The sequence below is a fragment of the Macrosteles quadrilineatus genome, unplaced genomic scaffold (assembly GCF_028750875.1).
Source record: "Macrosteles quadrilineatus isolate MER2022 unplaced genomic scaffold, UCM_ALF_1.0 Scaffold_9__3_contigs__length_116548681, whole genome shotgun sequence".
In the NCBI taxonomy this organism is placed as follows: domain Eukaryota; kingdom Metazoa; phylum Arthropoda; class Insecta; order Hemiptera; family Cicadellidae; genus Macrosteles; species Macrosteles quadrilineatus.
This window is the reverse complement of record NW_026542602.1, coordinates 59,781,179-59,798,033: the sequence shown is the minus strand read 5'-3', so window position 1 is coordinate 59,798,033 and position 16,855 is coordinate 59,781,179. Positions and strand designations below refer to the sequence as shown.

General features: G+C 30.6%; 2 protein-coding genes across 4 annotated transcripts in view; one reads left to right on the top strand and one right to left on the bottom strand.

Moving 5' to 3' along the window:
- Positions 1–16,855, top strand: part of LOC129002476 (uncharacterized) — a 200,776-nt gene that overhangs the window by 118,079 nt on the left and 65,842 nt on the right. The window contains exon 1 of one of the 3 annotated variants that reach the window (XM_054430311.1): positions 4,764–4,859. The exons of the other annotated variants lie outside the window; for them this stretch is intronic. The gene's annotated coding sequence lies outside the window, so the exon portion shown is untranslated. Of the gene's footprint in view, positions 1–4,763; positions 4,860–16,855 lie in introns of those variants that run through there. 3 annotated transcript variants of the gene reach the window in all.
- The window catches only part of LOC129003485 (arf-GAP with coiled-coil, ANK repeat and PH domain-containing protein 2), a 175,975-nt gene that overhangs the window by 143,929 nt on the left and 15,191 nt on the right, over positions 1–16,855 (bottom strand). The window lies entirely within an intron of this gene.

Here is a 16,855-nt window from a genome sequence, read left to right as displayed (position 1 = left end):
TCTTGCGTCATATTGATAACAGCATGAAATATAACATAAATGAACTAAAACTCTAAACTTGAAGTGTTCGTGTGAACACAATATTTTATGTCTGATTATCACACAAGTTCAAGTATTAAGTCAAGTTGTTGTTTGGTTGTTGCATTGAAGGTCTTTCTATAAATATGCATCAACATTTCGTGATTTGGTTTGTAAATGAGTCGAGGAAACGTTTAGCGAGATACACTTACAAAGCGCAGTTCAAATATGACATCTATGAACAATAAAATAAAATAATGAAGGTTCCGGCACCCACCGCTAGGAGTACAGTGTACACGGCAAACCTAGCGGTGTGCGCCAGAACCTATGGTAACCGCAGCACAGCTGTCGGTCTATATTTAATTCTTTTTGTCTATGCAATTACTTATAGACAACTAGATCTATTTTATAACCAGCAGAGCCTTTTTTGTAAGTAAGCCACTCAAATCGTATTCTGTGTATTTATTATCCAAAAAGAAAAAAGAATATGAACATCATCTCCGGCACAGTTGGCCAACTAAGTCCTGGTGAGAGTATATTTTAACTACACGATTATTCTGAATCACTCATAGTGGTTTGGTAAGACCAGTAAGACATATCAAAGTCGGTTGTCATTTAAAAAATAGTGCTATTTAATAAAAAAAAATTGATTGACATACTAAAAAAAGAAAAATATCTCTTTTAAAGTTTTCTATAAATGTCACAAATTCTGAGATAACAATAGTGGCTTAGTCATTCTTAAACGAAAAATCTTAACATATAGAAAAATCTTAAACATTACTTTCAAAGTTTTACAGTATGAACTATTACTATAACTATTACTAACTAACTACCTAACTATAACTATTACAGTATTTTACTATTAGATGGACATTACAGTTCTTGGAAACATTGTAACCTTGAAAACTCTTACTTTGACCTATTTCGTGGACTAAATTTTTTAAACAGGGTTTTTACCATGGAATTATGAGAACTAAAAACGCATGAGAAAAATCAAATATGAACGACACGAAAGTAATATGCGAACGCATTTCAATCAGAGCTTTGATTTTTTTCCATACCCGAGTTAATTTTTTCCAAACATGCAACTCAAATTGCGGGATATTCTCAGAAATTATGGATTATGAAGACGCTTTCCGACGACTTAGAATCAGTCAGGAGTACAATTATTTAAATGAAGCTCCCAACAACGACGAATAACGATTCAGGTATGTCTTTTAATAAGTAAACTTACATTAATCTTTTACTTCTAATTAGTTCATAATTAAATGAAATCATTGAATTTAGATACTAAATTCTCCAACCTACTCTTGTGATTATTTATATACATAGTAAATATAAATTAATAATAAATATTATAAATAGTATATATAAATTAATAAAAAAATAAATATTTTCCATATATGCAAGTTTTCAGCAAATAGTACATATTTCAAAAGAAATACATGGGATTGGTAATGGAAAATGGCGAAGGTTTCCAAGATTTTCAATACGACTGTCAAATACTTCTGATCTCTTTCCCTCTTTCGTTTACTTTCTTCTAAAACAGTTATTCCTCAGCTAATATTTGACATTCTATCCTGCAGTTCTATGTGACTTAACTTTGTATATTTAAAAATTGTAATTATAATTTATAACCGCTTTTCACAAAGTGTCCCAGTCAAAAAAATAGTTTGTAATAATCAATTGTTAAATAAATCTAGCTCTTAGGTTTATTTTTTCCTACAGTCTCTGAATTACATATAAAATAATCAATCAACGTGTCCGTCATATGAACCAGGTTTTACTACATTCTTTATAATGTTTCATTATACATGATAGTGTGGTCAGTCCAAATAAAGATAAGTATATTTATTACATAAATTTATATCATAGATATATATGGAACAATACATATTAGCTGATCGGCAAGTGAAGAAAACAGGGATACCAACATTTAAGCTGGTTTTGTCGGTAAACACCTATCTCACGGTAGGTGTAATTATTTTGGATGATTTTAACAGAAACACTCTTTACAATGATAGTTGTAACGACACAATAACAGTTGTACTACGACAGCGGACGATACATAGCAACAGTACGATTTGAAGTTGATGACCTGTCAGTTGCATTACAGTCACTGGTTTATGCAATGTTGCAACTTTACGTTGTCGGACAAGTTCTAATTAACTGCAGACTGGAATGAAATGCAACCGTTTCAATATTTAATCCCCTGTGGAGCAACACAGCTGGTGAAACGTTTAGTGAATAATAAATAATATTGTGTGAGATATATTTTAATTGTTTAAATTATTTAGAAGAAACCCGATTTTTTCGTGGAATATTTTATAATCATAATTTGTTTATTTCGTAAATAAAATGTGTAAGCTGTGAGCAATATTTTGCACCGTGAAGCGTGGTGATAATTCCTAATTTTCAAAATATATATATTTTCATATATATATGTATATATATATATGTATATATATATGTATATTTCATATATATTTTTATGGTTGGCTTCAGAGTAGTGTTTGCATATTGTTGAGAAACTAAAGAACCTCCACTCAAAAATTTCACTCAAGGCAATATAAGTTACGCACATTTCTGTAGCTTTTTGGTTGATAAAAACTGAACTAATCTGTCATTAATCATTGGGCTTTTAACTAATAGTCATGGCTAAGAAACTTGATGGTAAATAAAATACAATCATTCACAGGACATATTTCACTTTTCACTTTAGGTATACATTTCATTAAAGGCTGAACGCTTTGTTGTTAGCAATATGTCCAGAGATTACATATTTTCTTGAAGCTCAGGTGTGGATCGGACCAAATGGCTCTTGGGTTGTAAATGGGCGAGCCAATGGTTCGGAACCTACTTTAAGTTGGAGGTCTACCTAGCTAGATAACAACCAAGGTTAGGTCTCTCTTGAAAATATAACTTACTCTATCTTGCCCTATATGCTGTAAGATAATTTTGTATTGTTCAGGAAATGTGCTGGTTCAATTAAATTGTTTTTACCAAGACTTTACAAGGGCATATACTTCAAAATATATAAAGTATGGTGTTGTCTTTAACCAGACGATATACAGATTAAATTTAAAGAGTAAATCTTCCCTTTTACTTCAATTGAGAAAAAATCTTAAACCCATTCGATACCAAAAATGTCGTATTTTTTAACAGTCTAATATTTACCATGTAGCTTTAAAGTTAATATTTCACGAGAGATTGGGAGTTGTACTTTATTTGGTCGGACAAGATACTGTCGTCATCAGTTACTGTTCTTTTCAACTCCGGACAAAGAAAGACAAATGTTTCCAATAACTTTTCTTGTCGTAGTTGTACCACTATATCCCCTATAGATTTGATATGAGGAAGGAAATTAGAATTGGCATGGATTTGTTTATGATTATAATCAATTCATAGCTGTAACTCATTCATAGCTGTCAGTTCATAACTGAATCTTGGAGTTAAGAGATTTTAAGTTCAGGTAGCATCTAGATTTAAATATTAACAATGCTAATTGATTTCCTCATATAATGGTGTGACCCGAAAATTTTATTTGTGCAGGAAATCTGTTTGTTAAACATGGTCTTATTTTTTTATTTAAGACTATCACACATAAATGATCCAAAATAGCCAATGGAGTTTCTAACATAAGCCACCCAAATATCTACAGTCCACAATTTTAGTACATAAAAATAGATTGGTAATATAACATAATACCATCTAAGTATCTTAGGTGTTTCTCAATTAAACTCTTACATTTTATTTAATAAAAAAAAATAAAAAAAATCCAAGTTTTAAGCTCTTTTTCAGAAAGATAATATTTCTTTTTTCACACTCTAGAGTATCCATTCAAAGTGCATTGCTCTTGTCGGGAGGGTGGGGGGAGAGGCGTGTTTTAATCAAAACAGGGGACACTTTTTAATCTGCTGATCTAACAGTCGCCATCATTTATATAGCGCGCTCTATGGGACATAGTTTAGTTCAACCTCATTGAACACACTGGTGTTATAGCACAATTCAACCACTATGTTTCAACTCATTGTAGTATTTTATGGTGTTCTACGCTGTTTTATTGAACTGATTGGACCTTTTTACGACCGAACTTTATCTGACCCTGGTATGGTGATATAGCACGGGATTTCGCTCCTCAGGTCTCAGGTTTGAATCCTGCCAAACGCCAATGGATGTTTGTGATGATGTCACAACCTTGTTGGCCTAGCCTGAAGTAATGTTTAAAACTGTTTCGAGCACCAGGCGTCCTGGATCTAAAGGAGGGACATGCACACATTTAAAAAAACGATTAGTAAACATTATCAACTTCCTATTATCTATACATTGAGATAGGAACACAATGAGTCATATTCATGAACGGAGGACAAGTGTAGAACAATAAGAGATGCCGTACATAGCTTTCTTACTAAGATCAGATATTACAGCAAAGAAAATGTACTAAAACCTTATAAACCTAGGGAATAGCTGAGTCTCTGGTAGCCAACTATTAAATAGCATAGTTATTTAACTAAATACTTTTTCACCATCTAACCGATCAAAATATCTGCAATTTATAAAACATTGAAACGGAATTGAAATTAACATTACAGTTTTATCGGCGGGCAAGTGTGGTAGGGGTTGGTATTTGGGGTGGTAGTTAAGCTCCACAGTGTGCCGCTAGGGGCGCTGTCCTACAATATACCCGCCAAGCATTCTGCCAAACAGTGTCCCGCGTTGTGCGGTTAGTATTAGTTGCGGTGAAGGGGGTGTGTTACGCACGAGGTTGTGTTGTCGGGGTGTGATCTATTGTAAGGTATCGCAAGTCTAGGTCACACTCACTCATTCATCTATACACAGAGGTAAGTACTGTTGGCGGTGTAAAGTTCGTTTGTCGAGCGTTATGTAAATATAAATGTTTTTAAGATCACATTACCTATGAGTAGTTATGTAAACATAAATCAAACATTTTATCTAGGTTAAATTTAGAAATTGTAAAAGTAATGATAACAGAATCAATTCTAAAATTTATTATTATTGACGTAAAAATTTAAGCATTTTTTAAAATATGTTTTATTAGCTTACTAATACTTTTGATTAAGGTGCCTGATTTAATTCATTTTCATTTACTGATTTATTTAATTTTCAATAAAGAAGCATTTTAATTTTTCATTCATCATTTCCGTTACATATATTCAAATATTTGTGAAAAAACCATAAAAATAATAATATTGCCTTAAACTACTCGACTACATTTAAGTAAGCATTTTTAATTTCTATGCAACTGAAAAAGATGTCTCATACAGTAAAAATACAGTTGTTTAGAGCAATTTAAATCAACCGAATTCTTTGTTGGGCACTCCTTATTTTCTGACAAAAAACACTTTTTCAAAGATTTTGGCATTTTACTGTTAATAACAGTGTCAAATACTGAAAATTTTATGAAAGAAAAATGTCCAGTTACAGTTATTTCTAAACGATATTACCGAGATATAATAAAATACTACAGAATAAATCAAAGTCTTGTTTGTCATGCCAATATGTGTCAAATATTTAGCGAGAAACATTTGTAGGGTGTTTATAAAAAAAATATCACCACGCAATTAGAAACAACTCGAAAAGGAAAATATTCCTAATGAACAACTCTGAACTTTGTTAATATACCATCGGATATATAAACTTAGTTTGTTGTCAAGCCAACGCCATTATCACGTTTTTGGCTTTGCTAATATCAATAACTAACCATCTACTTTAAAATAAACTTATTGATAACACCCTTAGGCGCTTCTTGTTGAAGTAATTGTGTTTTGACTCTGATTTAATCATCTACTTATTTCCAAAGAATTTGTTTATATAATATAGGTACAATTGTCCACTATCATTGCCACAAATCCTTTAGTCACGGTTTTTTAAATGAAATCAGGATCCTTTACATCTACTCGATTTATGCTAATTCTAAGAGAATCCACACATTCAACATTCCAAATCATTTTCTCTATATATAGTTTACAGACAAAATTAAATAATCTCAATAAATAGATTGGTGTCTAAAAACTACTAATTACCAACATAAAAATTAAAAGATTATAAAGCAACTTATTTAAAAAGGATTTTCCTCTGTTATAAAAATTTGAAAATGTATTAATTTTCAAATGTATATTTTGATTATTAAACTTTGTTTAGTTAATTTGGCATGAAAAATAAAATTTAAGAAAAATTGTTGTAAGGTAAAATATAACATAAGTTAAAGAAAAATAATTTACACCTAAAATACACTTTTTCATGAAACTGAATTTATGAACAAAGATTTTTAAAAGAGGTTTAGTTAAAATTGCAAATCTTACTTACTAAACTTCAACGAATTTACTAAACTTCTGTGAATTATTATAATGGATACAATTAAAATGAGTAGGAGGTAGTAAATATAAGATTTTAGTAATTTTAGAAATGAACAATTGCCTTAAAAATCAAGAATGAGTTTTATGTAACTCAAGTACATCAAAGAGTTTGTGTTATTATTAGCTTCTGCCTGCGTTCGTAACTAAATAGCAAATAAGTAATTGTTCATACTTCATAATTCATTAACGAAAAATACTTTAATTCTCTTACTATATAAATTATGTTCATTCAAAAAGTAATAGTTTATAACACACTACCCTTTTTTAATTAAAAATTGCATTTTATTAACCACTTTAGAACACTTAATAAGGTTGTCTCAAATTCTCATAAAATATAGCCACTAATAAAGTAAATGAATAATTGAATTGATTTCCATTGAGTAATAACTTAATACAGACAATGACAATGTTTGGAAATTGACTGACCGCTTATCAAGTAGTGCGGCCAGTTAGAACAAATAAATAAACAATAAATTATAACAGATAATGAGTCTAACATCATGCATTAAAAACTCTCATGCCACCATTTGGGTATCTGCTAAATTCAAATATACAATTTATAATATACTGCTATATTCAAATAACATATATTCAATTAATAAATAAATATCAATATATATGTGTATCAAATTGTACGTGCACACTTAAATAACACTAATTTTAAATAATACGCCCGCCGCAGCAAACCTGCAGACTAAGCGAATTTCCATTTCCCTGAATGGATTTACACTAAAATGTCTCCTTAAAAATATCACATTTATTCCCTATTTAAATAGAATCAGTTTAAAACATACGTAGGTTTGCTGCAACAGGGAGGGTAAAAGTGTTTTTTATGTAAAATGTTAATAGTTGGTATGAAATAAAAACATTTTCCAAATTTGGGCAAAATATGCTAATAAACAAGCAAACTACAACAGTTTAATTATTCTCCATAAGAATAACATGGAAATTTTAAATTTACAATTCTTTGGAATTTTCTCCGTAACCATTAGGTGCATTATATCGCTTCAATATACTAAATTATTTGTTTTTTAAGCTCTACAAAATAGTTTAGAAAGAAATTGCAAAATTTTATGTTTTTTGGGTCAATAATGGGAAAAACCCATTTTTACCCCATAAAAGCCCCCATAAACCCCAGTGCCCATGGTCCGATCATGCTGGTTCGCGAACTCGTTCGAATAAACGTAGGTTTACACGTTTGTACCAAATTTCATCAAAATCGGATCATTTTTGCTCGAGTTATCGCGCTAACGGACACACACATATATATATAAATATATATATATATATATATGAATTTGAACGGATGGTGTTTTTGGCCTCTAGGGACCTCAAAACGAAAAAAAAAATCGGTCCCGGGTCCAGGTCTTACCATGAGTACTACGGTAATAGCTTATTCCCTATACGGGAAATTCGCTAATAAATAACAATAATTATTTTAGATAATACGTAATAAACAACAATAAATATGAAAACTAAATAAAAGGTAGAAAGTAATTTTATCCTTACATGCAACTATCGACCTCAATTTTGCCTTTAGTAGTAAATAAAGTAAACTAGTGTACCTATTGCTCAAATTCGAGCAATTGCAAAGTATTACAGGCGTTATTTTAAAACAAATAATTGTAATAATTTACGATGACTTAAAAAAGTCAACTCAAAGATGATGTAATCAATCACCCCACTTCAGTTATCGAAACTGAAAACGAACTCACTCTGAAAACGAACGCTCACTGCACTCCAGTTATCGAAACTAAAAACGAACTCACTCTGAAAACGAACGCTCTTTTGGTTATCATGTGTTTACTATGAACAGCTGTTTTAGGTATGCAATTAATACAAATTATTCGTCTGTTTAAGTAAACAAAATAATTTCCTCATAAGAAGTACATTGGGATTTTGGTTGCCTGTGGGGTAATGCCCAAGGACTTTTACCACAGGATTTGGTGAAAGAGGGCGTCTACACAAAAAATACTTAATCTTGACTCATCGTTTTTAAAATTCCATCCATTATTAACGGAGGAATAGTGTTTCGTAGAAATCACCTTCACGTATTATGTATAAGGATAGAATAAACTGATTGTTAATTTATTGATTGATTCGTAATGTTTTCGAATTTGTTTTGCCATAGTAAACTTCATCCATAAATCCAGTTTGCTTTTATAACATATATAAGATTTAACTTCAGGTTCTTTTATATATTGAGTTTTCTTCGGGATTGTGCTTTGTATTTATTAATTAAGTGTTAATGATATTTCTTATGGTTTATGTTTGTGTAAATTATGTTTCAATTAGAAATCCTTTTGATTAAATTTATATATGACCTAAATATCAGGAATTATACTTATTAAATTTTAAGTAAAATAACTTTTAACATGTAAGTGAAATTTCTAGAAACCATCAATCGTTTAATAAACTTTATGGCCAGACCAACCCAAGTTAAAGTTTATTCAATCAAACCATACTAAAGCTCAATTACATTCTAAAACAACGACAACTCGTTTCATTGAGACTACGAAGTTAGAGATATTTACTTTTTGTGTTAAGTCAGATTCCTCTAAGCATGGCGTGAGTCATAATGAAGAAACCCTCCAAGCTCTAAGCCTAAATACTGTTGTCGCACGGTCTACGTGTGTAGAGCAAAACGAGTGTCTACGCACAACAGACAAAACATAAACGGTATATTATATAACAAACTACTGTAGTGATATTGTAAAAGGAAAAATTAAATACTACTTAATTGAAGTGGCACTTTTGAGACCGAAAAAGTTCTTTCTTTAACTTGACCTCCCGCAAATATATAACGTTTTATTTAAACATGTTTAGAAGAATAATAAAATAACTTAGTTTTACAATTCATGCTGTGCTAGATGGTATTAAATAAATTGGCTTGATCTGAAATAGAAAATCATACATAAAGCAAGAACGGTCACAGCAGTGAGAGACTCACTCATACATGTCTCAACATTGAGATTTTGATTATCGGAACCTAGCAGTGGTTACATGATACAATGATGCATTGATTTTATTCGGCTGATAAACAATACATTAATACAGTCTACGTCAAGCAGTGTACAAGCATAAAATAAATATCAAGTCTTAAATAATCAAACCAAGCAAAAGTAATTTTTGTATATGCAAATCGTTAATTGCTTGATTTTGAAATAAAATATAACTAAATCATTTATTGTTCATCAAACCAACATATACATAGACAAAGTAAAATTTCATTAAAATTAAGCAGTTCATCACTAAGAAATCAAATTGTCATTAAACCAATCAGTTGGTAAATTTCCACTATAAGAAACTTGTATTCTAAGAACAATTTGACTTCTCCTATTACATGTAAGCCATAGTATAATATTCTACGTTAGTATTTTTTACAACGATACTAAGAAACTATCAGTGTTATTCAAGTTTGAAAATAACTTGTCGAAAAGTCCTGTACGTGTTGCAACTGTTTACATACAACACTATACGTTATCCAACTCGTTCCATACATCTACACGTTATTTAATTGTTTAATAATTACCTTGCTTTGTCAAGTGATCCTGTGTCAGTATAACACTACTAAAGTAGTTTCAGTATGAAAGTAAACATTTAAAGGACAGTAAATATAAATATACCAAATTGTATAGTGATGATCTAATTATAAATACTAGGCTGTTTATGATTCGAATGAATATAACAGCGTTACATTTAAATTGGAAAATAAATTCAATTTTGCAGCAATTTAAATTTATTTACTAATTTCAACAACTAAGGTAATAAAATCCCTAGTAAAAGCATAGCTAAAAATATTTAAAATAAAAGTAATCCAAGAATTAAGTGGTGATTGCAAACGTAATATTGTCAAAGCTGTAGAACAATATTGGTTTATTTAGTACAAATCAGTGTTCTACGGACTAAACTACCAAACAAATAGTTCGTTAGTGTACAAGGGGTTGCCTACAAAGGTAGAACATGTTTCATTACTTAAATGAACTTGTTGTCTTGCTCCTGAGTTAACCCTTTGATAAAACCAACAATACCAACATTATATTGTTGTAGTGACCCCTTTATCTATTCATGAATAGTGAATTGCAATCGTACCTCATTGGTTCACTAACTGTCGAAGTATCTTAGACCTTCAGCATCCAAACAAATTCAATATTTACAAAAAAATATAAATCTTAAGTTTAAAGGATGTTTTAATATACTTTGAGCATCGAATTTTGATACTGAAAGGTATATTCGTTCCGCGGAACACCGGCACACAACATTTATATAGTAAAGTAAGCCAAGTTTCATTGTGCAATTATTGAAGTTTTGTTTTAATTTATAATTTTTCATTATACTATAATTAGTGGGACTCAAACACGTGGTAGTTTATAATAAGAAACCCTTTCAGTTTTATAACAATTTAATGAAACTCGTCTTCTAGCATTGCATAAGATACTTGATTAAACTGCAAATGTTTCCAATTTTCCTATTTAGCTATATCATTATTCACAAATTTAAAAAGTGAATTAAATGTTACTTCTCTTTGACCAAAACTTTGAGCAAAACTATCCTAACAATATATGGGAGGATTTCATGTGATGTGGCTAGAAATGTTTATTTTTTATCAACAACAACAACATTGGATAGCCATGGCAAACACCTCTCTTGAGTATACACCAATCTTTGTGATGTGTTTATTGAAAGAGAAATATACACCTTTCCTATAATCTAGTTTGTAATTTTACGCATAATCCTACATTTTTTGAAGTTTTGATGGTTAATGATGTTTTTACTATTGTTCACAACATAGTAAATTGTGTAAACTGTAATATTACAGTTAAAAAATGATAAATGTAGGCTAAACAGCTATGTTATAGTAAAATAAAAATAAACTAAATTGTTTACGGATTTCTAACTCGCTTTTACAGTATTTACCAAGGCAGTTTAATATTTAGGCTAAGCGTGGAGATTAAACATTTATCAAGCGTACACAAAAATTATGGCTTAACTTTCAAAACAGTAACGGCTTTAGCTCCATTTAGTGCTAATATTACTCTGGCAACGAATTTTTGCAGTGCTGCAGTTCGTAATAGTATATTACGTTACTAGTCCTGAAAATAAGTGTTTACCGGACGAGTGTGGTCGTTCCCGTGCGAGACGAAGTCGAGTACGGGATTACCATTCGAGTCCGGTAAACACATTTCGGACGAGTGACGTACGATAGTTTACGCCATACTACTTAATTCGTACAAATCCTTATATATTTCCACCAACTAAAGGACTAAACATCACCAGTCACGACCTCTAAGAGAGGTTATGTTTTTGTTTATAACCAATCATTGCCACGCAAATACAGTATAATCAGCTGATTGGTGTCCGGTAAAACTCATTGCAGAACAGTATTACGCAATGAAACCCCATTTGAATAAGCTGGCGGCAAACAGCTGTTTTCTGGACTAAATCCTTGCGTGGGAAGTTCGTCAAAATAATGTAGTGTGGCGTAAATTATATTTTAGAAAGATTTACTGAATAAGTAAACTGCTCGAATACTGTGATTGTAATTACAAAACTGATCTTATTTATTATAAAAAGGATATTAAAAAACTGATGTACGCAATAAATACATAAAATATTTTGATGTACGTAATAAATACATAAAGTATCTAAACTTTTTTTCCTACTTTGACTATAAACAGTTTAAGAATTTGCTATAGACTATTTTATAAAAACTAGTGTCCCTGTTGCTCGAATTCGAGCAATTGATAAGTATTACAGGCGTTAATTTAAAACGAATTTCAACCAAGTCAACAAATATTTGTAGCAAACTGTCAAATTAGCAAACGTATTGACTGTTTACAATTAACATGCTCTTCTTCTCACTTTTGATTTCTAACAACAGCTGGAATTTCATAACAATTTTTGTTTCCCATGTTAATCTTACGGAGAAATACGAAACTTTAAAGGGCGCCAGGGCCTCACTCTCTAATTATTTCCCTAAAAAGAAAGTTTCCTGCACAACTTCACGTTACGCTCTTTCCAATGACACCAAAAACATGTCAATCGGTTCAGTAGTTTCGGAGGAGTAATTGTCACAAAAATCCTGCTTGCGTATTAAATAAGTATAGATGAGCCCATTTGTATGTATAATGGTGTTAATGTATATTTTTAATAATGCGTACAAAATACAGTTCCTAATGAATAGTGTGTATTCGTCAGTTTATCTATGTATATAGGTATGTATTTAGACCAACAACCGCATTACATCATATAACTGAAACCTATTTATTTGTGATTAGCAAAGTTAGAAAAACAACTACATTATGAAAAGTTAGAACCCTGCCAAAAAATCACGATCCTAATAAAATGACACTCCTTGAAAATATCTATGTATTATTAGCAAATTCGCAAATTAGGTAAAATGGTAATTAGGTAAAATAGTGCGGACTAATTTCCACTGTAAATGGTTTCTCTAGTAAAGTATAGACCCAATCAGCATTTGTGTTAGCTTCACGCTAATCTGTAGTAATAATTTCTCCACTTCAATTACAAAACGTCATTTCCGAACACATCAAGTTAATCAAATCATAGGCTTATTGTGATGACCAAGCATAAAGTTAATCTCATTCCAGTAAAGCGGTGATTCAAATCTACATTTGGTTTATTATCATTTGGTAATTTTACAACTCTATGTCTTATTGTTGGTAACGAGGAGAGAAAATTCCCATCAGAATTAATATTAAAAACATTGTAAACTTGCATTTAAGTTTTTTTTTATATATTCAGTAACTAGTACCACAATATTAATTATTCTGCTAGTAAAAGTATTTTAATATTGCTAGGAAATCACCTAGTCTGCAGGTTTGCTGCAGTGAGGGTAATTATTTTCGAACTAGAATCGTACTTGGTATTCTATTGAGTTAAAGCTGATCTGAAAGTCTAAATTATAATATCAGTGACTTTCACTACTACTAAGAAAGATATTCATTCAGAAGAATTCAAAGCACGAAGGTTGAACATAAACATAAAGGAAGGCAGGGAAGTTCCTTGAAACACTTTCCCGAAGAGCTTATTTCCTACAATATCCGCCTCTTTCCGTTCAAACTACCCTTATTTAGCCTTATTAAAGCTGATAGCAGGGAAAACACCAGAACATTTTAAGGGAATATTCGCTCGGTTAGAATTCATCCATAGTATTAAATACCACCATTTTGATTGTGTTTATCTTTGTATTTCGTGTATTTGACTTAATCATAGATTGAGCAAGTAATGTAAAATGAGAGTATTTTTATGTGTATTATAACCGGTTACGTTTGAGGGTGTTGGTATCGAGTTTTCTCCGAATTAAAGGGAATTTTTACTGCGAATCGCCTACTCTCTGCTTATAATATACTAAAGGCAAAGTAATTATGAGCAAAGATATTGTTCTACTCAGACGTAGACAGTTTCAAAGTTAGTAAAAAAGAATGATATGTACACATAAAACACAATCTACTTATAAATTGGACGGAACATATTTTCAACACATTTTTGTAATTTTCTTTGCAACACCACTTGTGGGTTTAATTTTACTAAATTTTCTAAAACAAGAGCTATGTAGAAATAAGCTATTTTAAATAGAAAAATCGTCCCCATAAGAAGGTAGGAGGAGTAGTCATGAATTTTCAAAGAGTTCTATAGTTGAATTTCACAACTGGAATATTTATGATGAAAATTATATTTCAAGTTGTCATTTTCTTGACACATTGATCAAAAGCACGATGGAATCAACACTACGGGGACATATTACGCTGCAACCTAATACATTTTTCATATCTGTTTGAATCTGCAGTCGAGTGTGAAAGATAAATAGCTTCTAGAGCGTTTCGGAATCTTAAAAATGTGACTTTAAATTATCTAAAGGCGGTTCAGTTTATAGTCAATGCTTCGGAGATTTTTTAAAATAGTGTAGATTATCTCAAATCATGAAGTATTTTAATTTAATCAAGGAATGATAACTAAATCTTAAATAAAAACAATCCTCAAGGTTATATAATTTTGAATTTGGTTTATGAACATTTAATTCCAAAACCACATCAAAAGTTCTTAAAAATAATTTTCTAGGCATTGTGTTTAAATTGTTGGAAATAAATAATTTTTTGAACCAAATAGGTATCGTTTTAAATATAATATATATCTGGCCACTTAAATAAGAATATGTGACCTAATTTATTTCCACATTAAGAAAACTAGAACTGTTTATTGATTTAAATACATATGAACACTTTGATTAAATTCTATTAAGGGATTTTAAGTGTGATAAATAAATAATGCTTTAACAAAAGATGGCTTTTATAGAAAAGCAATTACTATATCTATCAATTGTACAAGAATCAATGTTGGTAACTTATAAAGAGCTTCTGTCCAAGGAACAGGGTAAAAATTCCAACTAGACTTTGATTCAACATTATGCCGTTGGTCCACTTATCTGGAATATAGGAAAAAATACACATCCCTCACCCAATGACAACTGCCTCTATAAAGAAACAAAACTTCATCCAATAAAAGCTGTACTATTGATAACAGATTATCTGGTTCGAGGAAAAGGTTTGATATTCTAAGAAGGTGGAGAGAAAGGGGAAAAACGTAACCAAGTTCATTCCTGAGGGGCTTATGCGTCTTCTTACTCCTGGTTTTGTTTGCAAACCATCACGGCGAGTTATCTTGGGATCATAATATAAAAAGTAACTTTTAAAACCATTAAAATAATTTAAATTTAGATCTGCAAAATGTAAATTTTAGTTTAAAAATAAACTCCACTAGATTAACATACTTTCATTAGATAGCCTACTGAATTTAATTACAAAAATGTGTATTTATTATCAGGGTCATATACAAAGACGTTATAAAAATAATTGTATTATGTCTGTAGGATTTGTTATGTTGCTATATTATGTGCTTTTCACGAAATTGCCATCCCACCAAAAACAAAATCTTTCTAAAACATATATTAAGCTAGTTGTAGTTTTTTGTTTCAATTTCATGGTAGGTTGTTCTAACAGAACTATTGAAGTCAAATATTTATTTGAAAAAATCACCAGATTTTCCTAATTTTAAATACAATCATGCTTCGACGTACATTGTAAATCTTTTTTACAAATCAGTCCCATACACTCCACTGTTGAAACTGTGAGGCTGACAGGGTTGCTGATCACGTGGGATCTAAATGTGATGACTGCATCCGCCATGTTTACAACAAAACATTACTGCAACTGTTGTAAAACGTGACCACTTTCAAATAACTTTTTATATAGTTAATAATATTAAATGCCCCTGCCACCTACGTCATAGACAAATCTTAATACTGGATTAAAAATTAAGATAGCTTAATATTTACTAAGCTTCCTCCTTCTCTTCAAGAATCCCGTTTTAGTGGATTAAGCTTCAATTAACGTTTAGACATTAGTAGGATTACGAACGTAACATTGCTTGTTACTCTACAAAGTTAAACAGTTTTTTTTTTTGCTTTTTGTAAACTGCAAAATGCGTACTTGATTAAAATAAATCAAACTACAAATTAGTTGTTTCATAACTTCTTCGTAATGCCTACACATCTTTTTACTTAAAATATGTGGTAGTATAGGTTTAATAATGTTTTTCATAACACGACTTTCCAAAGTACTAGATGGACGTGTCAATTGTTTTGGAAAATTATATGCTACAAAAATCTTGTTAACTCTTCTACATTGAAATTTAATGTAAATGAATATCTATGAATTAAAAAAAGTAAATAATAATATGATGCAATTTATATTTATTATTTTTTAAATTAAAAAATAATAATTAAATTTTAAATAGGAGCAAACCCTTAACATATATTGTTGATTTCCGATGGTTGCCAAAACGTGTACAAGAGTAAAAAATCGTTGTCATCAGAAGCCTACTTTGAAAAGCTAATTAAAATGCAGAGGCTTCATTTATTTTTAGCTAAGGTTAGCCTTTAGCTACATATACTCTGTCATTCCTAAAGTATACATTCCTTCTATATGGACCGACCAGCTGTAACTAAATTTGGAATGAGTCCCTCTTGCTGAGTGTACGACTATGGCGATTTTATTTTATTTTTAATTTACCATACTATTACCGTTATTTAGGACGTTAGATTCCTCTTAAAACAAAAAGTTTTGCTGTTTTTCAAAGGCAACAGATGTCGACAACTTAAGTGAACTAAGTTTTTATTTTTATACTGAAATGAGGGACAGCCTTTGGATTGGAATATCTACTACGGTTAGGAGTACCTATAGTCATAGGTACTCCAAGTATTTATTAGATTACATAAAATGTATTTATAAAGCAGCTTTATACATTTAATTAATTTGAAACGTAAAAAAATGGACTGATTGTATCGTTCAACAAAAAGGCAGCAGTTTGAATGAATGAATAGGAAGAAAGTACAAAAGCAGCAGTCGCTCTCTTTATTCTGTTTCGCTCATTTTACACTG